This window comes from Canis lupus, chromosome 12 (assembly GCF_048164855.1).
Source record: "Canis lupus baileyi chromosome 12, mCanLup2.hap1, whole genome shotgun sequence".
Taxonomy (NCBI): domain Eukaryota; kingdom Metazoa; phylum Chordata; class Mammalia; order Carnivora; family Canidae; genus Canis; species Canis lupus.
In genome coordinates this window covers 54,627,810-54,655,735 of record NC_132849.1, presented here as the reverse complement: position 1 = coordinate 54,655,735, position 27,926 = coordinate 54,627,810, and the positions used below count along the sequence as shown (strand labels likewise).

General features: G+C 40.5%; 2 long non-coding RNA genes across 5 annotated transcripts in view; one reads left to right on the top strand and one right to left on the bottom strand.

The window, feature by feature from the left end:
- Window positions 1–27,926, bottom strand: part of LOC140600750 (uncharacterized) — a 361,628-nt gene that overhangs the window by 280,681 nt on the left and 53,021 nt on the right. The window lies entirely within an intron of this gene.
- LOC140601720 (uncharacterized) lies at window positions 302–23,228 on the top strand. 3 transcript variants are annotated; one of them, XR_012004758.1, is made up of 5 exons: window positions 302–443; window positions 566–802; window positions 4,629–4,701; window positions 10,846–10,988; window positions 11,975–13,253. It is a non-coding gene; the product is annotated as an uncharacterized lncRNA (long non-coding RNA). The 3 variants fall into 3 exon arrangements; XR_012004757.1 differs by lacking the exons at window positions 10,846–10,988; window positions 11,975–13,253 and adding an exon at window positions 21,239–23,228 and having other exon boundaries at window positions 311–443; XR_012004759.1 differs by lacking the exons at window positions 10,846–10,988; window positions 11,975–13,253 and adding an exon at window positions 6,625–10,788 and having other exon boundaries at window positions 311–443.

Genomic DNA, 27,926 nt, shown 5'->3' with positions numbered 1-27,926 from the left:
CATCACATTGTTTCTTCTGGGACACATTTTGTTCTGGGAAAATGTCCTAATAGCCTCTGATTTCAAAGTTACTGTGTATCACAGCACTGTGCCTGGGAAAATACAATGACATTTTCCATGATGATATTGTAGTAAAATAATAGCTCTTCAGTCCCATAAGCAGCAGATTGACGTTCAACATCTATTAGAAATAGTGAGCGCTGAATATCTAATCTATCAAATAGCTCCGGGGACAGGACTGATTTCACGGTGGGAGCAGGGAAGGGGGGAAGATTTCATAAATGAAGGTATGATACACATTTTAGCACAACATCAGCTGCTTTTTTTGTTCCACAATGAAAAACAGAGGCACAGCTTATTAGGGAGCTGGTAACCTACAGTGTACAAAGCACCGGCTTGGGTGACCATGACCTACACACTGGCGGAGGCACCATAATTTAAGTGTAAGTCACTCAGCTTCTCTGTTTCCATTTCCTATTTTTTTAAATAGATGTAATGAAACCTACTTCATACAAATTCTTAAATAAAATCTTTTAAAAAAATTATTTTCTTTCTTTTCTTGAAGACTAGAACCAATGTACAGCTCCTAAAATATACTAGTCATGCAATGGCTGTCACTATTGTCACTATCTGATGAAAATGTGAAATGTGAAGCCTCTCCTAGACCTCTGGCACAGCATCCCTTCCTCACCAGCCCTGAATCATCTACCCTCATGAACAGAGAGAGCAGCACTCCGACAAGCGCGTAGCATTTTCACCGAAGACACTCTGACCTTCCCTGAAGTCTGCTGATAGGCTAAAGGTAAAGGATGGGAAACATATAAGCTATTAGGATTTATGTACCTTGAGACTTCATGAGCTCCTCCAGAAACGCAGTTCCCTTCTTTAGAGGCAATTTTATTTTATTTTTATTTTTTAAAGATTTTATTTGTTTATTCATGAGGGACACAGAGACAGAGAGAGAGAGGCAGAGATATAAGCAGAGGGAAAAGCAGGCTCTTCACTGGGAGCCCGATGCAGGACTCAATCCCAAGACCCTGCGAGCATGTCCTGAGCCAAAGGCAGACATTCAACCACTGAGCCACCAAGTGTCCCAGCAATTTTGTTTTAACCACAAATCCAATGCTCTAGGACCAAAAATCTAGACACCTGGCCACCAGAAATTCAGTATCTTTCCTTTGTGTGTATATTAATTTTCTATTGTTGCTGTAACAAATACTACCAGCTTAGTGGCTTAAGACAAATTAATGATCATATAGTTCCGGGGATCCCTGGGTGGCTCCGTGGTTTAGTGCCACCTTCAGCCCAGGGTGTGATCCTGGAGTCCCGGGATGAGTCCCACGTCGGGCTTCCTGCATGGAGCCTGCTTCTCCCTCTGCCTGTGTCTCTGCCTCTCTCTTTCTCTGTGTCTCTCATGAATAAATAAATAAAATTTTTAGAAAAAAATGATCATATTGTTCTGTTACCCAGAAGCCTGACACCAGTCTCACTGAACTATAAACAAGGTATAGTAAGGACTGCATTCCTTCTGGAGGCTCTAAGGGTGAATCTACTTTGACGCCTTTTAAAGTATCCAGGAGCCACTCCTATCCCTTGGCTCATGGCCCCCCTTTTTCCACCTTCAAAACCAGCAACATTGCCTCTCTGCCCCCATTTCTGTTGTCACATTGCTTTCTCTGATCTTCTTCTTCTGCCCGCCCCCCTCCCACTTTTAGGAGCCTTTGTGATTATACTGAATCCACTCAGATACCCCAGGATAATCTATTTTAAAGTCCACTAACTAGCAGCCTTACTTATACCTGCTACCTTAATTTCCCTTTGCTAAGTAATCTAACATCTTCACAGGCTCTGGGAATCAGGACGTGGACATCTTCAGGGTAGCCATTATCCTGTCAAACACAATTGGATTTAAAATCTTTTCCACAGAAAGAAACCACCTTAACAAGCCAAGCTTTGCCATCAGCGAGAAGGCAGTCTAAACATCTATTGAGCACCAGTTATGTGTTAGTCACCGCACATTTGTTAACTCAAACCTCAGGACAACCCCCATAGGTGTGCTAGCAAAGGACCTTCTTGCCTCTCCCTCTGCATTACTATAACACTAGAGTGGAAGTTTATTGTATTTCATAGTAATCTTAAAATTCCAGAGAAAAATAACATTCTAAGAGAATAGAAATTAAAGAGTCTGTGATTGAGAGGCTTGAAAAGTATTTCTTAAATGAGATATATTACTTCTAATATCTATTGAGGAACTTATATTTAACATTCCCTAGGCTAAATGCTTCTGACTTATATTGTTACCATATTATTTTAATTCTTAATTCTTATCAAAACCCTAATAGGTGGGGCACGTGAGGGACTGAGTTAGTGTCCGACTCTTCATATTGGCTCAGGTCATGATCTCAGGGTTATGGGATTGAGTCCTGGAAAAGGCTCCCCACTCAGAGGAGTCTACTTGAGATTCTCTCTCTCTGTGCTTCCCTCCCCACTCTCTCTCTCTCTCTCTCTAAAATAAAATAAATCTTAAAAAAAAAAAACTAATTGGCAACAGTTTGTATCTAAAAGAAAGAGAAAAGGGGATCCCTGGGTGGCTCAGTGGTTTAGCGCCTGCCTTTGGTCCTGGGTGTGATCCTGGAGACCCAGGATCAACTCCCACATCAGGCTCCCTGCATGGAGCCTGCTTCTCCCTCTGCCTGTGTCTCTGCCTCTCTCTCTTTCTCTATCTCTCATGAATAAATAAACAAAATCTTAGAAAAAAAAGAAAAGAAAAGAAAGAAAAAAGACTTCAATGATTTGGGAAATTGTTCAAAGACACATACTAGTAATTGGCAGAATTATCATTTGAGCCCAGTTTGGGTGACTTGAAATGCATGTGTAAAACCATTATACTAACTGGTTCTGATGTGTTTGGGTCACAGGGCATCTAGTAAAAACTGAAGCTTGAAAGGATTTTAACTTGAATTTAAAACAACATACTTTAAGCTATGTCAGAATCTGTGTTTAGCCTCCAAAGCTGATTTCTTTGATGGAGAAAATATTCCTTTGGAAAGGTGAGCATAGGCTATTCCCTTGGGGAAAAACAGGACCTTGGCCGGGCTCAAGGGGGACACAGGTATGCATTTGGGAAGAGGTGATGTCTGAACAAACAGGAGGAAGGAAAAGTGTTCCAAACAGAAGACAATAGGATAAAAACAGAGATTGTCAACCTCCACAGAACATGCAAGAAACTGTGATGTGAATACTAGTATAATATAAAATGTGAGAAAGGAAATGCAATGGGATAGGTAGACAAAACAAAGCATTCAGGTCTTTGAATGCTATGCTAGAATTAGAAAGATTTCTAAGCAGAATTAGCATGACATTTGTAGTTAAAAAGAATGTAGAGCAACCACATTTGAGGGAGGATAGGACCTGTTAGGTTGGTGCCAGTGCCTGGAGAAGAAATGTTAAGTTTGAGTGAGGATTAGTTCGTAGTGATAGAGAGAAGGGACCCAACTGGGAAACACTCAGGGAAATTTGAATCCCAGTCCCTGAATCAAGCAAGCCTCCTCCTGAGACAGTTGGGCTGCTGTTCTTTGAGCAGTGGTGTGGCACACTGAGGTGACCTCAGAGGTCCCTTTCTTCTCTGAGACTGGAATTGAATTGCTTTGAGGTGCCAAACCTCTGAGGAGGCATAATGGAGAGCCTGTCTTAGCCCTTGCATCAGCTCTCAGCCTTTTTGGAGGAAGATTGTATCTTCCAGCTGAAGTCAGTAAGAGTTGTTTGGGTTTTTACGTCAGGTCCACGATAGAAACTCTGGGTAATGTTCTCATTCTCTCTCTGGACTACATACAATACACACTGTGTTTTATTTGTTTGTTCAGGGAGAAAACCATCCTTGGATTTCCCTGTTAGGAGAAGGGGTGGGGAAGGCACAACAAACATCAACCCAAGTACATTTTCACATTTCCTTACTAATGACTTGATGGTGCTTCAAAAATGGATAAAGATTTTACTAAAAACAAAAGGACAGGCTTCACCCTTCAGCTAAATAATGGTACAGACCTACCATTTTAACATTTCTCTGACTATACATTTATTTAATCACTACCTAGGATTTGCTGAATGACCCAGTCAGCAAACATATTTTGGACCCTTCTAGGAACCAAACTCCAGGGAAGTATTTAGCAGTTACAGGGCTGCACCACACATGTGACTCAGCTTCTCCAGGGTTTGGTTCTTCCTCCACAGAACGGAGGTAATAAGAACTCACGTAACAAACACAATGTCAAGTAGAGATGATCACGCAGTGATACGCCTAAGGCTGGGCAGCTAAAAGTTGGAAGTTGATTTAAATATAATCGCACAAGGGCACCTGGGTGGCTCAGCAGTTGAGCATCTGCCTTTGGCTCAGGGCGTGATCCTAGGGTCCTGGAATCGAGTCCTGCATGGGGCTCCCTGCAGGAAGCCTGCTTCTCCCTCTGCCTATGTCTCTGTCCCCCTCTCTCTGTGTCTCTCATGAAGAATAAATAAAATCTTAAAAAAAATAAATATAATTGCACAAGAAGGGTTTAGCATCAGTTTTCTACCTGGAGTTCACTTCTTTCTACAACAAGAATAACCCTTGCTCCCCACCCCCTGCCCCACAGGCATAGAACACATAGGCAGATCATAGCGCAGAGCATTCAAAGAAGAAACAGGAAGCTCTGGGACTTCACAAAGGTGAGATTTCATTCTTAAGTAATACGTAATGAGAGACAAGCATTTATAGTTGTTTTTGGATAGGAATAATAATGAGATTAGCAGTTTGCATATATCGAGAGCTTTCCATATGCCAGGCACCATGCTAAATGGTCTTCCTAGAACGATTTCATTTTTGGTCTTCACGATACTTTATCATTTGTTTCCCCATTTTACAGATAAGAAAACTGACACTGAGGGAGGTTGGCATGATTGTCAGATGGTACACAGTCAGTATGCTAACAGTCTACTTGGTGCTTGACAGTCCAACTCTAGAGCCTGTTGCTAACCATATTCTGTATCACAGAACCTTAGCCATATGCTCAACTAAGCTAAAAAGTCTAAACATTTTCTTAAATGGCCTCCGAAAAGTGGAAATAAGTATATACAGACCAAAGTGGAATAGAAACAACACGGAACACATGCAAGAGAAAGGGACTCAGTAGAACTGAGCATTAACAAAAATGAAGGGAAAGAATTTCTTAGAGTTTTCCTCCCCCCTTAGTGAGGAGCTTTTGTTAAATTGATGGCAAAATATCACTTCATAACTGATCTTGTGTATCTGAATAGTATGTGAATATGCCGCAAGATCAATTTTTAGAAATAGATGAAACCGGAGCTGATGGTAGAAGGCCTTCCCCCTTGAATATCGTGGAGGTCAGCATATGGACAATAAGAAAAGAAAAGGTCAACTTCTTATCTTTACATTGATGAAGACTTACAGGGAGGGAAGAAGAGATAAAAGGTCTCAAGTATGTGCTGGTTTTTCAGGCTGCAAAAAGGTAAGTGAAGAGGTAAATGGCCCTTTGCAGAGCATATTCACGAACTATTTAGCAAAGATGGAAAACTAAATTCTCTATGCTAAAAAAAGAAAAGAGAAAAAGGGACTAAGTGAGCTTCAAGGAGCTTTTTGAAGAGGTGTGGTGGGCCTGAGCATGGCGGGGCCCTCCTGGTGCTCTGGGAAAGACAGCAAGGGGAAGAGCTTTCAAGTGGTGAGATGTCAGGAAGATAAGTCTTGCACGTATGATGTATTACAGATAAAATATATGATACAGAGTGAAAGACGACCTTGATCTTATTCCACTTCTCTATTGTTTATGGTGAACTTTAGCTACTCTATTCTTCCTATAATTAAATTTATATATTTATTTTTGTGGCATGCCTAATATTTAATTTTATGTGATTTGCACTGCTACAAATTAAAAACCAATCACTGCCCCCAAAGTCTTAATAAAGTCAGTTTTATAGGCACAAAGTTCTCTTAAGAGAAATCACAGAGCACACGTTGCATCCCACTCCTGGATGAGTGATCACAGAATAAACACAGGCCATGGGACTTTGGTACAAGCAGAAACTTGCATCAGTTTCCCCAACGAACAGATGACCACAGCTAAGATCTGTCTTCCATACTAATTACACTAAAACAACTAAGTTAAATCTTCATAAGCACCAAGCAGTCCCTCTGTCACATTCTAAAAACATCCTAAACAGAAGGAAACTTCCAGAAATTATTTTATATACGCATGTATCTAAGGGAACTCACTTAGAGCAGTTAATGAGGAACTTTTGAAGTCAGATGGCCCAGGATTGGAACCTGAGCAAATGGAGCAAGTTACTGAAATCCTCTCAGCTTCAACTTGGTCTTTGGTAAAACTAGGTTACCAGGACTTCTCTAATGGATTTACCATGAGCGTTAAGTTACATAAGAATGTAAGTTACAGGGGCACCTGGGTGGCTCAGTGAGTAAGTGTCTGCCTTCAGCTCAGGTCATGACCCCAGGGTCCTGGGGTCGAGCCTGGCATCGGGCTCCCTGTTCAGTGGAGGGCCTGCTTCTCCCACTCCCCTGCTTGTGCACTCTCTCTGTCAAATAAATAAATAAAATCTTTTTTTTTTTTTTTTTTAAAGTAAGTTACTTACTTTAGAACCAGATATATTGAAGACATTCACCCCAGAGAAGAGCAGCAGGACAAAGTCTGGTACAGAGATTTGGGAAACTCAAATTACCTACCCTCAGAACAGAAACACCCTAAGCCAGCTGGGACACCGAAGTAAAACAATCATCCAAAAGCACTCAGAGGACATCATGTGTGAAAGCATTTTCCAACCTTAAAATACTGTCATTTTTTAAAAAAATATTTTATTTATTCATTCATGAGAGAGGCAGAGGGAGAAGCAGGCTCCATGCAGGAAGCCTGATGTGGAACTTGATCCCGAACTCCAGGATCATGCCCTGAGCCGAAGGCAGATGCTTAACTGCTAAGCCACCCAGGTGCCCCTAAAATACTGTAATTTTTAACGTCATTCTTTCCCCAAACAGTCCAGGGCTGTACTATAAATGCCTTGAGATCCAGAGTTATATGTGTGTTATTTACCATGAAATAGCCAGAATTATTAGCTACCCAGGAAGTATTTTTTAATTGAATAAAACAAAAAATGAAACATCTTCCATGGACACTGGTGGCTGAATTTAAAGCTTCTTCCTGGCACTCTAAAAGACCTGAACAGAAAAAAAAAAAAAAATCATAAAGCATTTAGAGCACCATCAGCCTCACACAAGGGAAGAATATGGGAATGGGTTATCTGGAGGAATTGCCCTTCATTGCCAAGGATGATGAATGGCAAGGCTTTGGGAAGATCAGATAACCTGAACCAATATGTGAAGGTTCATTAACGAGCCCATGGTCCCACTGGCACAGCGTCACATGTCACGGGGGATGTCACAGGTCATGAAACATAGGCACTTGCAATTTCCCACTGGGGTGGTATTTATCTTGAATTATTTACCACCAGATTTCCTGACAGTGGGAATAGGCCAATAAAGTGGTTTTTTTAAGAGGGTGGGGGTCCTCAAGTTGTAATTAATCCATCTCTAAAAGATTGAATGGATCTTACAGAGCCACAGTCCATAAATTACCACAATTAGCCTCTTTATGGCATCATGCAAGTTTCATGGCATGAGAAACCACATTTCCAGAAAGAACAGTGAGTGGAAAACACTTTGGAATAGATTGCCTCTGATTCCTGTAAGGTGGCATTTCTTTCAGGCTACATTAGCTCCAATCATTAGGGTGAATACTATCCATTGGAGAAATGGATGACGGAATTTTAAAGAAGGCAAAAGTGAGATGGCTCTTCATCAAAAAGTACGTCCTAGCCCCAGAAACCATACATAGGGAAACCGGCTATGTGAGAAATAATTACAATTTGAATGGGTAGACTCAATAACTCATGACCTCTCAAAGATTGTCTCGTCACCTTTGGGATGGAGTCCAAACTCCTCAGCTTGATGGGGACTGTAGGCCTCTCATAAGCTGGCTCCCGGCTCCTTCTCCAGCTTTCTGTCTCAGGCTCCCCACTTAAATACTGCACCCTGGGTTATACAGAACTATCTGCAATTCTCAATACACACCATGTTTAATGGTAGCGAGCTCTTTCTCTTCCAGTTCCCTGTGCCCGGAATTCTTTCTTTCCCTTCCTGCTGGGCACAACTGAACCTATAATGATTCTGTTAGAATGCTGGCCCCCTGCCCCCCCATAGAACTTTTCCAGATGATCTCAGGCATGGCAGCTCGATCCCTGGCTCTTGCTACCAATTGTCTCAGTGCACCTGTCTTCTAATGCCAGGTCCCCTGCACTGCCACTGTGAGTGTCCTTATCTGTCTCCACAATCCAGCCATGAACTCTTTTATGACAAGGACACTGTCTCATTCCTCCCCACCCACCCACCCCCTTTTTTTTGAAGCCTGCCAGAGGGACAGGAACAGGATGGGCACTCTCACAATATGGTTTTGATAAAGACTGGGGATGCCACAGATCCCAGAAACTCTCAAATAATGCATATCAATAAAACAGATACAAATTCCAGATTGGATATGAACCCATAGGGCTATTTTGCCATATGACAGAATGATAAAAGCTGCCGTAGAAATATTGATCTCAAGGTTTGAGCTGGTCACTATAGCTGAGAAATGTACAAGGTATTACATACTGAAGTAGTTACATGTCTGTGGGTGACGTGGTCCTCCTGTCTGGAACCTTCCCCACCCCTAAGTGTCACGTTTCATCTGTAAGGCTATGGCCAGGTCACCCACCAGCAATTCTGTGAGGTTTTTGATGTTAGCTTCAAGAGGACCTCATCTCAGCTTTCTTTGAGTTTGTACAGCACTTTATTGTTTTTGTCTTATAGCATTTTTAACTATTTCCTGTATATTGTAATTATTTATGTAATTTTTTATTAATTCACATAAATTACTAAGACTGATGTTTTGTACTAAATTTGAACTTACTAAGGGAGGCATTCTATATACTCTGGATATGGATATCTAGTCTACCTGCTTCTGGATATCTATTACTACATAACAAATAACCCTCAAAATTGCTTAAAACAACAATTATTTATTCCTCATAGTTTCAGGGGGCCAGGGAACTGGGAACTGCTCAACTGAGCAGCTCTGACTTGGAGTTTCCCATACAGACACAGGCAAATAGTGGCCAGAGCTCGGACAAGAGGAAGCTAAGGCATCTGAGGGCTGACTGGGATCTCTTCTCTTCATGTACCCTTAGTATCTCGCCATATGTTTTATGCACGTGAGCCTGTTTGGGCTTCCTCACAAGATGGCAGCCTCAGACTTCTTAAATGTCAGGTCAATGTTTCCAAAGCAAGTGTTCTAAGAGGGCCAGAAGCTGCATTGCTTTTGTGACCTAGTCTTAGAAATCACAATATTAACTAATATTCTATTAGTTAATTTAGTCAGAAAAGTGTAAGTTTAAGAGGGAAGATATACACTCCACCTCTTGACAGGGGAGAAGGAAAGTTCTGGAAGTGTACACGGGACAGGAAATATGATAGTGGTCATTTTTAGAACATGCAACCTGTTTCATGCAAGCATAGTTTTTAAGAATATTTTGTTTATTTGTTAGAGAGAGTGAGAGAACAAGAAAGACAGAGAGAGAGAGAGCAAGAGAGAGAGCACAAGCAGGAGGAAGGCAGAGGGAGAGGGAGAAGCAGATGCCCTGCTGAGCAGGGAGCCTGATGTGGGACTCAGTCTCAGGACACTGGGATCATGACCTGAGCCAAAGACAGATACTTAACCGACTGAGCCACCCAGGTGTCCCCATGCATAATTTTTATTCTTCTTCCCTAACACTCATCCCAGATGCCTGGATGAGCCAACATACTTACCTAATCCTCAGCTATTAGCTGCTTATCCAAGAGAGAAAGTAAAGCGAAAGATGGATGTTTTATTAACCTTAATGATTAGCAAGAATTGGGTATATATTATTCCTCTCAAGCAAATTCAAGTCAGGCCAAGCAAATGCCAATTTCAATGATTTTAGTAGTTAAGGAGCTATTCAGAAGAAGTGTCTGACTGTTTTCCTCTGACTTTCCTAAAATATTTTTTATTACAATTCTATTATCTACCCAATTGATAAAGGTCCTAAGTATTTCAGTAATTTCTTCTATTATTTAAGGAGGGAATTTCTTTAGCCAGCTATTAATGTGTGTGTGTGTGTGTGTGTGTGTGTCTTAATTGTCAAGGCAGACATTTTTTTCCCTTTGGCAAGAGTAAAGATCATTGAGTTCAAGAATGTTTTGCACAGCTGTTCTATTTTGAAGCACAGATTTGTGTAGTGTGGTATGTGTATTTATGTGTAATTCTGAATTCAAATAAACATGTTAAAACACACAGCACACATATTTGAGCAAAAAATGTAGAGTAACAAACTCTCATATTGTTCTTTTACACTCCATCTGTTCAAAACTAGCAGTTTGAGGAACTTAGTACCTTTTACCAGAAATTACATTAAAATATTGTCTCCTCTCATAAATTGTCAGTTTCTTGAGTATAAGAATTATGTTGGATGCTTCACTATACCCTGAGCAGAGCCTCTATGTTTACTGAGCAAGTAAGCATGAATGTCCCACTTGGCAGTCAAAAGACAAAGATCACAAAATCCAGCCATGGGTACTGATGAGTTATAACAGACAAAGTCTTATTCAACAATTAGCTTTGGGACTAGAAGGTAAATGCAAATACAACATTGTATTTTTTCAATGTTTATCCTTACTGTAGGCTTTTTTTTTTCCTGCTATGGACATCTTAAAAAGGGTCTATAAAATTTTAGGGAGCAAACATTCAGAACTACGCAATCTGTTCCCGGAGATTCTAGTTTCTTCTACAAGCAAGTAAAGAAGAAGCACTCTGCAGGATGCCACATTAAAGTTCTACCTTCAGACTGGTAAAACTATCTAGCATTTTCCACCTAAGGTAATTAAAAAGATGAAAATATATGGCATTTATAGGAGCACTTTAAATGTCAACAAGTATAATCCAAATGCAAAAGATTGCCCCAAGAGGGTATAATTTAAACTTGCCCTATACCAATTTTAGGCACCACTAGATAGCATTCAAGACCCTCCAAGATTAGACCCAAATCTACCTATTTTAATTTCCATTCTCTTCCAACTCAGTCTCTAACTCCAGTTAAGCAAAATGAATTAGTGTCTCCCTTATGAACCAAATCCATACCCAATCTCTGCCCCTTCCTCCCACCCCTCAGTTATTACTATCTGGGATTTTCTGCCTCTTTCCATAATTGATGGAAATGCTGTTAATTTTACCAATTTAAGTCTCAGCTTCAATTTCCTTTCCTCTCATGTATCTCTTATGGATTTTATAGTATAAGAATGATATAGTATAAAAATGATATAGTATAAATAGCAAGATGCCAGTATAAACAAGATGCCAGGATATCTGGAGTTAATTCCATTGGGATCATTTACAAGTTTTGAGTCCCTCCTCAAAACACGTGGCACCCTTATATAAAAAATAGGGCTAAGTAATATTCCTCACTGAGCCTCATCAAACCAGATCAGCCAGTCAGTGAATCAGGCAACCCCAGGAACTATACCAGGAACTGTGGGAAATAAAAAATGACTATGACAAATCTACTATCCTCAAAGAGAACAGAATCTCCTAGGAGAGACAGGTAGTCAACTAACAATAATACCATGGAGTCCTGGATATACCAGACTCTGGGAGTACAAAATGTCCTGCCAGATAATTTCAGCAAAAAATATTTTTCTTAATAATAAGCCAGATCTACACACCTGCCAGTAAGAATGTTTAGAAAAACATGGAAAGTCTGAGTTCATTTGCCATAGGTTGAATACTGGCAGGAGGAGAAATGTAACAGTGTACGAAAGTCTCTTCCCACTTGGTGTAACACACTGATGTGCTCTCCTTTGCCCCAGCCATTCCTTGAAGGCGGTGTGGATTCTGGAGGAAGAGGTGGAGATAGGCAAGATCGTGTGTCTTCTGGGTGATGGAGACAGAAATCATGTCCACTTTCATTTGGAGAAAGTGGAAACAAAGTGAATGATTCACCTGGTTTTAATGCAAGCAGATGGCAGGGTCATGGGAACTTGTTTAAAGCATTAGTGAACTGTCTCTTCAAATTAAGGACTTCTGAGAATTAAGAGTTCTGAGAAACCCCCATGACTCTCAAGGCTGCATGTTCTCCCTGAGTAATCAGGCATCTAACCCCCTGAACATTAAGCCACAGGGAATATATAGAGGCATGGCTGATTGCTTTCAGGAAGTGCAGGAATTCCCACTCAAGACAACATGCAATGGGAGATAACCAGGGATGGCAAGAGTGAGCCACCCTCCACTTAGTAGAGCTACAGGTTTTGAAGAATCACAGAGCAGTGGGGTAGAAATGAAGTAATGATGTCTGAAGAAGCTTTCAAATATGGATGGGTCTGAATCTTTTTTTTTCTTCTCAGAGACCCATTTTATTCAGATCTGTACATATGGGGACATCAGCCCAAGCCCAACCCATCTTAGCATGTATCACTCTGTGGAGAATAAAGCACCCTATGTACACAACCAAAAGCTGTACTGCCTGTGCCCCTGGAACCTGGGTCTGGCCCTCCTCAGCCCCTTGCCCCTCCAGGGTGTCCAAAAGGGACAAGTGGGGACCTGCCCATCATCAGCACAAACAACAAAATAAATAGGTGTTGGGGAAGCCATGCTTGGGGTACTGCTCCTGGTTTCCTCCTAGCTTTGGGAGCCAACAGCAGAGGAAAGCAGTCAGCCCCAGGGTGGTCCCTTCCATGTCTGTGATCCCAGGGCTGCTGCTCACCAAAGGGAGGGCACAAGGTAGAGTGTTTGTTCACCCCCATCTCTTGGTCCATCTGGGCCCTATATTCATCATCTAGTGTCCATAGCCTATGCTTTTCTCCTTTTGACCTTGTGGTGTCTTGGTCAGGCAGGGGGTAAAAGAAAATAATTCAACCCCATCAGCCTGTACACTGCTGGGGCCGGGGGTTTATTTGTGTCGTTGGGGGTTGGTTCCCCTCCAGCTACTCACTCCAGGGGCCAGTGGGGCAGCCCGGGTGGCCCAGCGGTTTAGCGCCTCCTTCAGCCCAGGGTGTGATCCTGGAGACCTGGGATCGAGTCCCACGTGAGGCTCCCTGTATGGAGCCTGCTTCTCCCTCTGCCTGTGTCTCTGCCTCTGTGTGTGTGTGTGTGTGTTTCTCAAGAATAAATAAAATCTTAAAAAAAAATTTCAGAGTTTCTTCGGCTTACATTCAGCAGTGCAATATCCTTATATATTGGAATGATTAAGCATCTACACTAAAAATACAACTTAATTTTAAAAGGAATTCATTAATCTAAAATCTCAGAAGACTTGTGTGCCTATTTATGTATGTGTATACACACACACACAGGCACATGATATATATGTGTGTATACATACGAATATATATATCAAGATATACAGGATATACAAGATATTTATACTAAGTCATTGTGCTTTGCATGTTTTATACAAGAAGTTTTTAGATTGGCAATTTGAGGTTAATATAAAAAAGAAAGTTAGACCTGAAAAGTCCATTGGCCATTAATTAATTCAAATCCCGCTTGTTAGAGTTGAGAAAAAAAAACAGGTCAGGTAAAAGGAAGTAATTCTCTTTAAGCTATGTAGCAGTGCTGACAGAAAATATACCAGAACTGAAGAACCTGAACTAGACTCGATTTCAAATCCAGGTCTAATAGTATCAAGCTCAAATTAGAAAATTGTCACTCTCAATTTCCACATCAGATAGGCATTTTCTATGAAATACATCTAAAAATACATAATCCACCTATTTAAATGAAAAAAAATCATGACTTACAAAGAGTACAAAATCTAAACTCAACTGGTTTTCTTTACTGAATACAGCAAACAAAAAATTAGTTTAATTTATTCAGAATCTAAAATAATCCTCTGAAAAATACCTCTGAAAAATATCAGAATTAAATTCTGATCTGATTCAAAAGATTTTTATCACCATCTTACTCTCTGGAAACTCATGTTCTCTAAAAGAAATTTTAGAGAGTTCTGTGGAAAATGCAGTGTTAGTTTCTTAATCTACAAGCTGAAATTGATAGCATAATCTTATAACATCTTGGCAAAAAAACAAACACAACTCAATCTTAAACTCATGGCATGGGTTAAAATACTCCAGATTCTAGACCTGATCCCATCAAAGAAGTTAGGTATTTTCCATTTGTCATGAAAGCTTCCTTAATTAGGATCCAGAACTCCTGAAGGAGAAAGAGAATGTATCCTACCTTAGTAGGGTCTGTGCTCAGTGGATGTAGATGGAGGATGGAGCTAGAGAAGCTTGGTTGGCAGGAAGTCCAAGCAGACTATGAGAAGTACATGAAAATTTGAAGCATAAGTTTAAATGATAATCAAGGTCAGTGTTTTATTAGGCAGCGCCTGGCTACACAAAAACCTAAGTACATCAAGGCTATGAATTGTTTCCTCTTTCCCACTGGTCTGGGGACAGCTAAAGATCTGGACCTGGTGCTTCAGGAGAAGTCTCCATGAAGCCAGAAGTGTGTCTGGGCTCCAGTTAAGGAGCAGGGGGACCAGAGTCAATCAGGACAAGGACAGGTTTCCCTCAGGAAAAATCAGGTCGTGCTCAAGGACAATTACAGATACACTAGAGGGGGAAAAAAATAGGCTCTCCCTCTTTTTGTGAAGTGACCAGTTTTGTTCAAAAGAGGGGAAAAGAGAGTGGGATATAAAAAATAAATAAATAAATAAATAAAGCCAAAGAGGGAATACTAGGCAGTGGAGAAAGAAGGGAGAGGAAGATGTTAGGGCTGGGAAATAAAGGAAAGCAGGGATCTTAGGAATCCCAGTACTCCTCCAGCAGACACTGAAGGATTAGGAGGCTCCCAGGTTCTATGGGACTCACAGTTTCCACTCCAGATTCGAGCCTGGTGCAGTGGAGATAAGTTGAATTTGTCACCAGAGATGAAGTCCTTGCTCCGCCACTTACTACATTGGATATTATCAAGTGAATCACCTTATCTCTCTATGAACAGTTTTTTCTTCTGTAAAATTCAAAGAACAATGCTGCATTCACAGTCTTAACTGTGAACACTAAGAGGTGTACATGAAAGCATTCTGTAGACCATGAGTTATTATGCACACGCTATGATTATGCTACTTGCAGATCATATAATGTCCAGATGATGTTTTCCCTCAATGTACTTCCTTCTAGAGCATAGTGACCAAGAAGTAGTTATTTTTTTTTTAAGATTTTATTTATTTATTCATTTGACACAGAGAGAGAGTGAAAGAGGCACAGGCAGAGGGAGAAGTGGCTCCCTGTGAGGAGTCCAACGTGGGACTCGATCCCAGGTCCTCGAGATCACAACCTGAGCCAAAGGCAGATGCTCAACCACTGAGCCACCCAAGTGCCCCCACAAGAAGTGGTTATAAATGGACAGCCAAGAAACTGATATGAATCTTCACACATTTGCTACTGGCACTGGGGTTACCTTCCAATGCTCTCTTCAACTGCCCTGTCCTAAACTTTCCTACCCATAAAGTACACAGAGACCTTCCTACCATGGGCTCCTCAGGATCCAGGAATGCCCTAGAAGATATTCTCAAATCCTTGGCTTTCTGAAGTAAGTGGTAGAAGGATAGTAGCTGATTCTAAATTGTAGTAAAATATACTTTGAGCTTTTGGATGCTATGTAGTTCAAATTCTGGGTTTTGTGTCTCTAAGTACCAGCCAGTAAAATAGTAAAAAGGAGGAATGCATTTTTTAAATATTTGTTTCACTTTAAGTCAAGAGTTTAAAACCTGTTTCATTGAAAGAAACATTTTTTTAAAGTAAACCCTGTTTCATTGATTTGATTTTTTAAAAAATAGTTCAGAGATAGAAATATAACCTGGGAGATTGTTCGCTTTTCCTCACCTCTGAGTCTGTAAAAGCATAGCATTCAGAATCCCTAAGGCCCCTGTGAAATCTGGCCTTTGTCCTACATAAATGGAAAACTGGGTGGGGAGGTGACTTGCCCAAGGACACCAATGATTGGCGATCGGATTGGGCGAGGATCCAAATCTCAAGTGTTCATGGCACCAGACTTCACCTGCCGAGAGCTCTTCTGGAGCAGTGATAAATCCTCAGTCTTGGCTGCATACTACAACCACCTGGGAACTTTTTAAAATCCCAACACCCCAGCTACACCATGTACCCCATATACCAAGTAAATCGGAATGTCTGGGGGTGAGAACCAGGCATGACCTCTTCTTACAGCCCCTCAGCAGACAAATTTGAGGACTACTGTTCTAGAGTCATTTTTTCCATGCCTGAATGACAATATAAAAATTCTATATTAATGTAAATAATACTGGCTTGGTTTATGGAGCACTTGCTCTGCCCTAGGTACTGTGTCAAGCACTTTTCCTGCATTATTCATTGAGTTCCTCACTACAGCCTGACAAAGCCAATGCTACTAGTATTCCCATTTAATAGCAGAGCAACCGGATACCTATCCAAGTTAAACACGTTACTCAAAGTCATGTAACTCTAAAGTCTCAAGGTCCACTGTGGGCCCCAGGGCCCTTATGGACCAGACTAAAGTATACCCTTAATCTGACAGAGACATAGTAAGCGAGGAGGCCTTCTGTGGCTGAGGTGAGAGTTGTGAAGGCTTATCCAGTGACTCTTTCTTAATCTCTACCCACGTCCTGATAAAAGCTCATTATAGGTCAAGACACCCAGTCTTACGGTGTGAGCCCTCCATCAATCACATGAGTATCCTGAACTTAGAAAGGATGCCAGATGGAGACCATTGGCTTTTGCATCGCATAGGGCCATCATTAAAAACTAGACTTTACACATAGTTTGCTTCAGGTTTTGTTCCACTTGGTTCTGTTGACTACCAGATGCCAAGACTTCATGGTACCTGTGCATCCCCAACATCCTGATCCAACTACTCATAGGATTTCCTAATGTCCAGCTTCTAGATGTTATGTGCTTGCTTCCTCCAAAGTCAAGCAAAGAGAGGTGGAGACTATGTAGGGTGGGCAATGGCTCCCTGTCATAGTGATTTTAAGATTATTTTCACAGACAGAATCAGAAGCCCAAGGGCAAATTCTCTGAGGTCTCAAAGCTTCCTACAGGACTTTTAAATTTCGCACATCATTGACAAACATTTAAAAATTAAAAATAGCATATTCTGAATTATCAGAATGACTGCTTTATTTCCAAACCCTTTCTCACAGTTCCAGTGTTCAAGTTTGTAATTATATTTACAAATGAGTTTTCACCAGTCAAATGGTGCCACTTTAATTGTCCCAGGCTAATGAGAAAAGAACAAAGGCAGATTTAGTAGGCAAATGATGAATTCCCGCCGCGTGAACTCCAAATGGCATCACTGTGAACTGCAGGCACGAAGGTTCTGAAGCAGCACAAAAAAAAAAAAAAAAAAAATGGGGAAAAAATTGTTTTCAGGCTGACAGAGTAGGAACGGCACGTTAGAATGAAGGGAATTGTCCATACACAGCCCTGGTACGAGTGGCATTTAGTTTCAGCAAAATTAATTGCTCTTGAAAATTCAAATTATTTTTGCTTTTGTGATGTATTCAGTTTTAGCTTGTTAATTTGTTTTGACTTCAGACTAGTATGAATTAAAAGCATCAGGAGTTTAGACCTAGTTTTCTGTGTATGCATATTTAAGTAATGGGAGGATAAAATAGTCTAATTTCATATTGCAGGGTCTGTGAAAATATTTACCTTGGAAAGGATCCACACCTACCACAATTCTGACCAGGGTGGAAGCTTGGCTCCATATGGTTCTAAGTGGTTCCCCATAGGTCTCGTCCTGGGTTTCCAGAATCAGCTCCTCATAGACCAAGGATGGGAGATACATGACACCGAACACCACTTACAATTTCATTGGCATTTAAGAGATTTAACTTGTTAATCTAATTTTTTCTATTCTTAGACTCGTATTAATGTTCCAATTAAATTAGGAAATGAGGAAACGAAGAAAGGATGTGTTTTTAATAAACTGAATTTCCATTTGGGTTTTATTAAAATTGCTATGGAAATTATCATGAAAAAGTCTGTCTCAGAAAATAGTAATATCAATTGTTTCTATTCTGGTGACAAAAAAGGCAATATTAGGTGTGGCCCTGGTCCATGCGTAGACAAAATAGTAAGCAGTGCCACTTAATTGGGAGCCTTCCCACGGCAAGAATGATCTTGCTCCTCTATGAATTCCTCACACCCAAACCGGTCCTAACACATGACAGGTAAGTGCTTGTTAAGTTCACTGCCATACCTTGCTTGGCAAGCTGCCTCCCGGGACTCAGCTGGAATGTTCCCACAGCCTCAGCCCTGCCCCTTAGTTTAGGGTCCTGTGAAGCAATCCCAAGACAAAAATTCTACAGCTCAGCATCAAGTCAACCTAGATGTACATCCCGTTCTCTGCTCCTAGTGACTTGTGTCTCTGATTCAGAGCCTCTAGCTCAGGGAGAGGGGCCCTTGAACCTGATCTTTCCAGTTCTCCCAGAGGTTGTGTTTGGCCCCTGAATGTCACCACCCTGGGGCTCTCTCTCCTGTGTCAGGTCTTCTGGATACCAGCCATCTGCTTGCCTCCACCTCTGCCCATTTTGCTGCCAGATTATGCCATCACTCCTGGAGGAGGTGGTAGGCGTGGAGATTTTGGCTGTGAGACTGTGGGCTGAGGAGGCATGCAGTGTTGTTCAAGGATGGAATAGATGACATGCTGCTTTACACCTGTGTGGTTCTGGCCACATTAGTCACCACTCTATGGCTCAGAGTTTTCATCTATGAAATGGGCATAAAATATAATTTATAAGAGAGTTGTGAGGAATAAATGAATTCATTTGTATAAAGCATTGGATACCTAACTCACCATGAGCACTCAAAAATGCTGGCTGTTTTCTCTTGTTATAGAACATTATACCCATGCCAAATATCCCTGGTACTGATAATTGGCCGCCCTATAGGCTCCCCAGCCACTTCACTCTGGTTTTCTCACCAAATCTCTCCTATCTCCTTTGGTTAGCCCCTACATGCTTTTCTAGCAGAGGGCCCTCAGGTCAGCATTTGAATCATCAGACAACATCTAACTACTACTTCATAGTCTTTAATCCCTGCAAGGCCAATGTTCTGAACAAATGTCATTCTGGTACCCGTTGAGGTGTAGACGTGAGGGTTTCTCTATAACAGAATGCACCCACTCTGGTATTGTAGACCAAAACCATGGGGCCCCAAGTGTACATACTCCCTCACTGTCCGGTAAGCAACCCCCTAGAGGTGGGGATATAGTGACAGACGCTACACAGCCTTCCTATGAGACACAGGCATGGAGTAGGAGATCAGGCAGGTGAAGGTTTAGAGCAAAAGACAGGAGTAGCACAAGAGAAGTTCAAGAAAGCCACTAATGGCATGGCAACAGGAGCTCACCTTTGTCATTTTTCAGAGCTTTTCAGTTTGCAAGTACTACATTCTCTCATTTTATCCTTACAGAAACACAATGAAATGACAGAATGTGTTTGAATGACTAGGACAGTACTTAATACATTTTCACCAGATGTGAACCCTTTCAAAGGAGCTGATACACCCTCAAAATGAGGTTCAAGAGCAGCATAAAAAGGTGGCTGTAGCTTTAGCACTTTTGAGGTTAGCCTACTGTGTTCTTGCTGATGGTTGAATGTTCTATAACCTTCCCCATTGGTGATTTTTGAGAATTCAGTTCCTGCTTTTCTGGTTCTTTCAATTCAGCAGTCTGTATCTGGGAACTTGTCCAGACTGGACTTTGGCTTTCTTAGAACTCCATTTCTATAAAACCATAAAACCCTTTTGACGTGTATCACAACGGTCAAAATTTGAGATACTTCTCTTGTTTCCTACAATGTGAACTTTGTTTACACCTATAGTATCTGGTCCCCAAAGATGGCCACCCCCTAGTGTTCACACCCTGTATAAATACTTTCCCTCAGTGGGAGAGGTACCTCTGATTTGCTTCTAGTCAATATAATATGGCAAAGGTGAAGGCATTTTGCAGATGTAATCATTTTTACTTAATCAACAGTGAGTATATCCTAGGGCAGCTTGACTTAGGTGAAAATCCTTAAAAGAAAATAAGAGGATTGGATCCTCTGTGAGGTGGGAGCCTTGCTTTGATGGCTTAATGATGTGAGTGTCCATATTGAGAAAGCTCAAGTGCCAAGGAACCATGGATGACCCTAAAGACAAAGGATGGCTACCTCCTGCCTTTAAGAAGCTTAGGCCTTCCCTCAATAGCCACAGGAAATTAATTCTGCCCACAACCTGAATGAACTCGGAAAATGATTCTTCTCTAGTTGAGCCTTCAGATGAGAACACAGCCTGGCTGACACTTTAATTAAAATCTTGAGAGATCCTGAGCCAAGGGTTTAGCTAAGCTGTGCCTGGACTCCTGACCCACAGAAACAGCCACAGTCATATCAACTGATCAACTAGTCATACTTGTTTAGAAAAACTACAAAATTGTACCAAATTGAAACAACCAGGGTGATAAGCCTTATGGAGTGGGGGTGGGAGGATAAAAAAAAACACCAAAATCCAAACCAAAAGCAGAATGGCCAGTTCAATAAAATCATATTGAATTTAACTTGAAGTTTGGAATGTGTGCTACCTTTTAGTTAGTATCCAAATTCCTTCCCAAAAGTGCATTATTATGCGCAGCCTTATTAAGGAAACCAATTGAAGCAGCCCTATATTGACAGGCAGATATTATTCACAACTCACAGGGTCCCAATGAGCATGTGTAAATCCAAGGGGGTACACAAAAGTACAAAGAATAAATGGGTGCATCCCTGCAGTGGTTGTCAAAAGAGCTAAGCAGCTTGATAGTCCCAAGTGGAGTCAAGAAAGGGAACGTTTGTGGACACGATAGGGCAATTCACTGGAGGAACAAACACATACATCACAAAACCTACAGAGCTCCTTTTTGCAGATTTCTCATGCTATAGAGAAGGGGCGTGAAATTAAGCAAATGTATGCTACTCTAACAAATGTCATATGTTAAAAAGTCTGAGTTCAGGGTTCATAAATTTTTTTAAGGTTGGAATTAAAAACTTCAAGACAAATTGACTTTAGGAACCCCCATCACTGGCCATTCTGACGCTACTCTTTGTGCTGCAGGATGGATAATGAGGAGTGGCAAAAGAAGCTGGATACTGGTCAGCAGTCATCTATCCACAGAAGAGCCAGGTAGATGCAGTCACCCACAGACACAGAATTCAGTACCAGGAGGAATCTTGTGTTCTTTACTCCAATATTCCATATGGGGCTGGAAAATTTACTCCACACTCCTTTGAAAGTTATCTGTTCTACTGTTGATCTTGTTTTTAGAACGTTCTTCCCTCTTATTTATTTGTTTAATCATGCTCATTCTATATTTATCTTCTGGAAGGATTTGGGACAATTCTTATCAACTTCCAGCAGCCTTTCTGAGGTGTACCTGGTTATCATTGTCCCTGACTATTCTCATGTCATCTTGGGAGCTCAGAGCTGTGAAGGGCAGAGAGGAAAACCATTTTCCAAGATCAGTATACTGTAATTAGGCTGTTTTTCAAATTTCTCCCTCTTCCTCATCCTGAGACTGATCCTGATGACCAATATCTTAAAGCTGATCCTAGTAGATCACTCAACTCAGGAAAACTCATGACCAAGTCCACTGATAATTCAAATCACACTCTGAAGAGAAGAGGGAGGGCATGGGTATGGTGTCTATTCAGAAATCAAAAGAGAAGCTCTGCTTTTATTTTATGTGTTCACATATTGAGCTGCTATGTAGCTCCTTTTTTTAATTTAAATTCAATTAGCCAACATATAGTACGTCGTTAGTTTTGGATGTAGTGTTCAATAATTCATCAGTTGCATGCAACACCAAGTACTCGTCACATCATGTGCCCTCCTTAATGCCCATCATCCAGTTACCCCACTCCCCACCCACTTCCCCTCCAGCAACCATCAATTTGCTTCCTATGATTAAGACACTCTTAAGGTTTTTCTTCCTCTCTGATGACTTCCCATAGAGTGCAGTTTCGTCTGAAGAAAGTACTGTCCTTTTTTTAAAGTTGGACAACTCTCACCCTAGCCCATTTCTAATTTCTTCATTCTTAAGTTTTATCTCAACCTTTCACAAACTTGACTCATAAACTTAAAGCCAGAAAATTTGCATTCCTGATTAGAACACTAAAATTTTGATATGCTGTAGATGTGGTCATAAAGGAGTCATGCCTAAAGTGAAATGAGCAGGAAATCTTGAAATGAAAACCAGGAATACTATCATAAATAAATAAAAATTAAAAAAAAAAGGGATCCCTGGGTGGCGCAGCGGTTTAGCGCCTGCTTTTGGCCCAGGGCGCGATCCTAGAGACCCGGGATCGAATCCCACGTCGGGCTCCCGGTGCATGGAGCCTGCTTCTCCCTCTGCCTATGTCTCTGCCTCTCTCTCTCTCTCTCTCTCTGTGACTATCATAAATAAATAAAAATTAAAAAAAAAAGAAAACCAGGAATAGAGGTTAAAAAAAAAGTCCAAGTTTGAATATAAAGAACTGATTGATAGAATTCCATTCACTAAGCAGAAACGTATCTGATATTTTATTGCCTATGATTTTATTTACAATATTTATGAAAAAGAAAAAAATTAGTAGCAGAAAATAGATCAGTGGTAGCCCAAGGGAATTTGCTCTGTATCTTGGTTATGTAGTGGATACTTGATAATATATATTTGTCAAAATGTAAAGAAGTTTGCACTTAAAAAAGGTGAATTTTACTGCATGTCAATTATACCTGTCCGATGGCATTGTTTTGTTTACAGAAAATATATATTGATTTCATCAGAATTAAAACATTTGTGCTGTAAACAACACCATTCAGAAAGTGGAAGACAATACACCCACAAAATGAAAGAAAATACTTGTAAATAATCTGACATTGGACTATATCCTGAATACATAAGGAGCACAGACAACTGAATATTAAGGGAAAAAAACAAGGAGAAAGTACATGGTTAGACATTTCTACAAAGATACACGAATAGCTAATAAGCACATATAAAGATAATCACCGTCATTAGACATTGGAGAAATGCATGTAAAACCAATGAGACAGCACTTTATACCACTCGTACATCTACATTAAAAAAAAAAAAAAAAAAAAAAAGGAGAGAGAGAAAAAAAAAAAAACCCAGCATGTTTTAACAAGGATGTGGAGAAATTGTAACCTTCATACCTTGCCGGTAGGAACATAAAATGGTGTCTCCGATTCTTTGAAAAAAAGTTTCTCAATTCTCAAAATTTAAACACACAGTTTCCATATGATTCACTAATTTCCCTTCTGGGTTATATAGACAATATAAATAGAAATATATATACACATAAAACTTGGGCATAAATTTTTTTCTAATGTTTTATCGAGGCAAAATACAGATAAAATTTACCATCTTAGCCATTTTTAAATATATCCTTCCAGGGTATAAAATATATTCATAATGCTGTGTGACCATCACCATCATCCATCTCCAGAACTCTTATTAATTTTATGCAATTGGAACTCCATGCCTATTAAATAATACCATTTCCCCTCTCCCTAGTCCCTGGCAACCACATTCTGCTTTGTTTCTCTATGATTCTGACTACTCTAAGTATCTCATATAAGTAGAATTATACAGTATTTGTCTTTTTGTGACTGATCTCACTTAGCATGATATCCTAAAAATTTATTCATGTTGCAACATATGTCAGAATTTCTTTCCTTTTTAAGACTGAATGTTCCATTGTACATATATATCACATTTTGCTTATCCATTCATTCCTCAATGAGCACTTGGATTGCCTCCACATTTTGGTTGTTGTGAATAATGTTACTATAAACACTAGTGTACAAATATCTCTTTAGGACTCTGCTTTTAATTCTTTGGGGTATATATATATCTAAATGGATTTGCTGGATCATGTACATGAGTATTTATTGCAGTGTTATATAAATAAGCCAAAAGTGGAAACAATCTAAAAATTTATCAACTGATAAAAGAATAAAATATGGTATATCCATACAATGGAATACTACTCTACAATAAAAACAAATGAAGTACTGATTACATGCTACAACACGGATAAGCCTTGAAAATGTTATGCTAAGCTAAAGTAGTCACAAAAGACCACAGATTATATGATTCTATTGACAGGAAATATTCACAGCTGACAAATTGATAGAGACAAATTGATAGAGATTAACGCTTGCCAGGGACTGGGGTAGAGGAGGTAATGAGTGATTGCTAACAAGGACAAAGTTTCATTTTGGAGAGAGGAAAATGTGCTCAAATTAGCTTGTGGTGGTGATTGCACAAATTTGTGAATGTACTGAAATCTTTTCAATTGCACACTCTGAATGGTGAGTTGCATGGTATGTGAATTATATATCAATAAAGCTCTTAAAATAGTTATACCAAAAAAAAAATAGTTATACCTCAAATCTGACTCATAAGAGAAAGAAAATGTTACACTTCCACAGTCCAAAGAAAAGAGAGCAAAATACATAAGCAGAAAGTCTCTCTTAAAAGAGAATATGTATAAATGACCAATGACTGGGTGCCTGAGTGGCTCAGTCAGTTAAGTGTCTGCCTTTGGCTCAGGTCATGATCCCAGCATCCTGGGATGGAGACTCACATCAGGCTCCCTGCTTAGTGGGGAGTCTGCCTCTCCCTCTGCTCATGCTCTCTGTCTCTGTCTCTGTCTCGCAAATAAAAAAAAAAAGTGACCAATAACATACAAAGGGATGCTGTTTATCAATTATCAGACTAATGCAAATAAAACAAAAATCAGATATATTTTCTCCAATAAGACCCACAAAAATTAAAGATTGGCAATATCCAGCTTTGGTGAAGTTATAATTAAATAACTTCTCCAACCTCAACACTTACATATGCCTAGCTGAACAAATTTTCTAGAAATAACTTTTGCAGTATGTATCAAAATGTGTGATATGCATAACTTCTATCTAACTTTAAAGTCATGGTAGCATGAGATTTATAAACAAATATTCAAAACTGTTCCTACAGTGCATGACACAGAAGTGACCTGACACAGTGTCCTGGAGGGACCCCGATGAGCCAGGCATCCACCTTTGGCTCCAGGCTGCGAGGAAGGTCTGCAGGGTTCTGGGACAGAGACCTGGACAGCTAGGGGGCTGGGATTTGAGACACATTGTGGTCCTTACACATGTGTAGTACAGACTGGTCAGTTGTGTACAATTTGGTACAGATATTCTATGTCCCAACAATTGGTCTGGCCTCCTGTGAATATGGGCTGAAAGTTGGCCCTATGAAGACACAAGTGTTGAAAATGCCTGCAGTAGACATCATCAGAGTGTGTTTATAATGCCAAAAGAATAAGTGTTCAACGTTAGGGCATTAGTTAAGAAAATCAGGTATATTAAAAAAAATATGATAGTCTGTGGCCATACACGTGATTTGAAAACATATACCTATTAAACATGCAGAAATATCTGTGATATAATACTGAATGAAAAAATTATTTGACAACATGGAGAATTAGAGTATAAAAATGTAAAAGTACTCATGCACATAAGCCTGTGTGCCTAAATAAAGAAATATCACCTGGGAGGCTCCCAGGTCACCTCTTCCATGAAGTTCTTGCCATCCAGACCAAGTTCTTGCCATCACATAGGTTGCGTCCCATTGTTGTAGAAAGGGGAGAGAGAAGGGTGAGTTTTGTGGCAAGGCAAGGAACAATAAAATGATAAATTCAGAAACTGAAAAGTTCTATGAATAAAATTTACAAGAGTGAGATATGAGAGGGAGGACTATTTAGCAAGAATCGTCAGGGTAGAACTCTGAGGAGGTGACATTTAAACAGAGGTCACCGTGATAAGAGCCAGAAATGTGAAAACTATGGAACAAAGAGTTCACGCAGGGAGAACAATAACTATACAAAGTTCCAGAGATGAAGATGTGTTTGAGGTACTCAAGCCCTAGAATGAAGGCCAAGGAAATAGGGATGCGATGAGCCAGAGAGAGGCGATAGAAGTTGCAGACAGAGACCAAACCTCACAGACCCATGGATGTCTTGTCAGGCATAGAAATTTGATTTTATTTTTTAAATGGGAAACTGTAAAAAAAGATGGGAAACCATTGCAGAGGAAGAAATGTCGAATTTACTTTACGATAGATTCCTAGGCTGCTGGTCAGTGAATTTACTGGAGGGCAGGGGTGGGCAGAGTAGAAGGAAGGAGAATAGCAGGTGCCATTACAGTAGCACAGGTGCCAGATGTTGGCGTACATGGCACTGGCAGCCATAGACACAATAAGGCAGTGAAAGGTGTTCAGATTCGAGGGATATTTTAGAAGTAGTGCTCACCAAACTGCTGATGGATGGGATGTGGGGGTGCAGGAAAGAGGAGAATCAAAGCTTAGGTCTTTGGCTTGAATGACGATGTCACTGAGGGGAGGAACAGATCAGGGTATTGGAATTCAAGTGTTCTTTCCTGGAAACTAACTTTGGGATTCTAGTTAATTACTCACATGAAGCTGTTGAGAGGCTGTTTGATATTTGTACCCGAAACTCACAGGGGACAGGTCAGAATTGACCATCTCAGTTTCAAGTGTTCTCAGTAGGGAGGTGGTAGCTAAAGATGGGAGACCGGCTAAGATCACTTAAAGAATGTGGATGCAAAAGAGAAGATGAATAAGAGATTGAATTCTGGAGCCCTCCAAAGCTGGGAGGAGGAGAATAGAAAGTAGAACAGAGATGAGGAAACTTTTTTTCTATAAAAGGCCAGGCCATAGCCATTTTTACTTCTGAAGGCTATACCACACCCCACTTGTGGCTACTCAGCTCTGGCACTGTATCATGAAAGTAGCCACAGGAACACTTCAGGAAGACTGAAGATCGCCACCAAACAACCAGAAGCTAGGTGACAGGTCAGAACAGTCCCCAGAAGGAACCAATCCTGCCAACACTTTGATCTAGGACTTCTAGGCTCCAGTATATTAGCAAGTGGGCATGGCTGCATTCCATGAAAACTTCATTTACAAAAGGAGGCAGCAGGCAGACTGAGACCAGCAGCTGTGATTTGCCACCACTGGACTGGACAGACAGGGAAGAATAGTGATGGTGGTTGAAAGCAAGCAAATAGATCATAGTGTCATAGAAACCTGGAGAAAGTGCTTTAAGGTAGAAACAACAGTAGATCATGTCTAACAGAGTAAAAAGAAGCCGGAGCATAAAGCTTGCCAACCGTACAAGATTATGTGGTTTGCTGAAAGCAAGGTTGTCTTCTATAATCTCCTGGGGATACAGCTCCTTCTTTCTCCAGTGTTCTCCACCAAAAATCTCCTTTTAACAAATCCCCCCTCATCCTCTAGGTTTCTAATACTACCTGAACCCAGAAGCTCTGTGGGAAACAGAATAACAGACCCTCAAAGAGGTCTACATGCTAGTCCATGTAACTTGTAAATATATGACCTATTACTTTGCAGCTTTGACTGAATTAGGACTTTGTGATAGGGAAATTATCCTGAATTACCTGGATGGGCCTTATGTAATCACAAGGGTCCTGTCACAGGCTGAATTGTGTCTCTCAGAATTCATACGCTAAAATTCTAACCCCAAAGACCTCAGAATAGGACCTTACTTGGAACTAATGTGATTGCAGATATACCCAGTTAAACAAAGGTCATACTGAAGTATGGTGGCCCCTTAATCCCATATGACCTGTGCCCTTCAGGAAAGGGGAAATTTGTACATGAACAAGCATATACAGGGAGAGTGCCATGTGAGATGAAGGTCAGAGGTCATGTGAG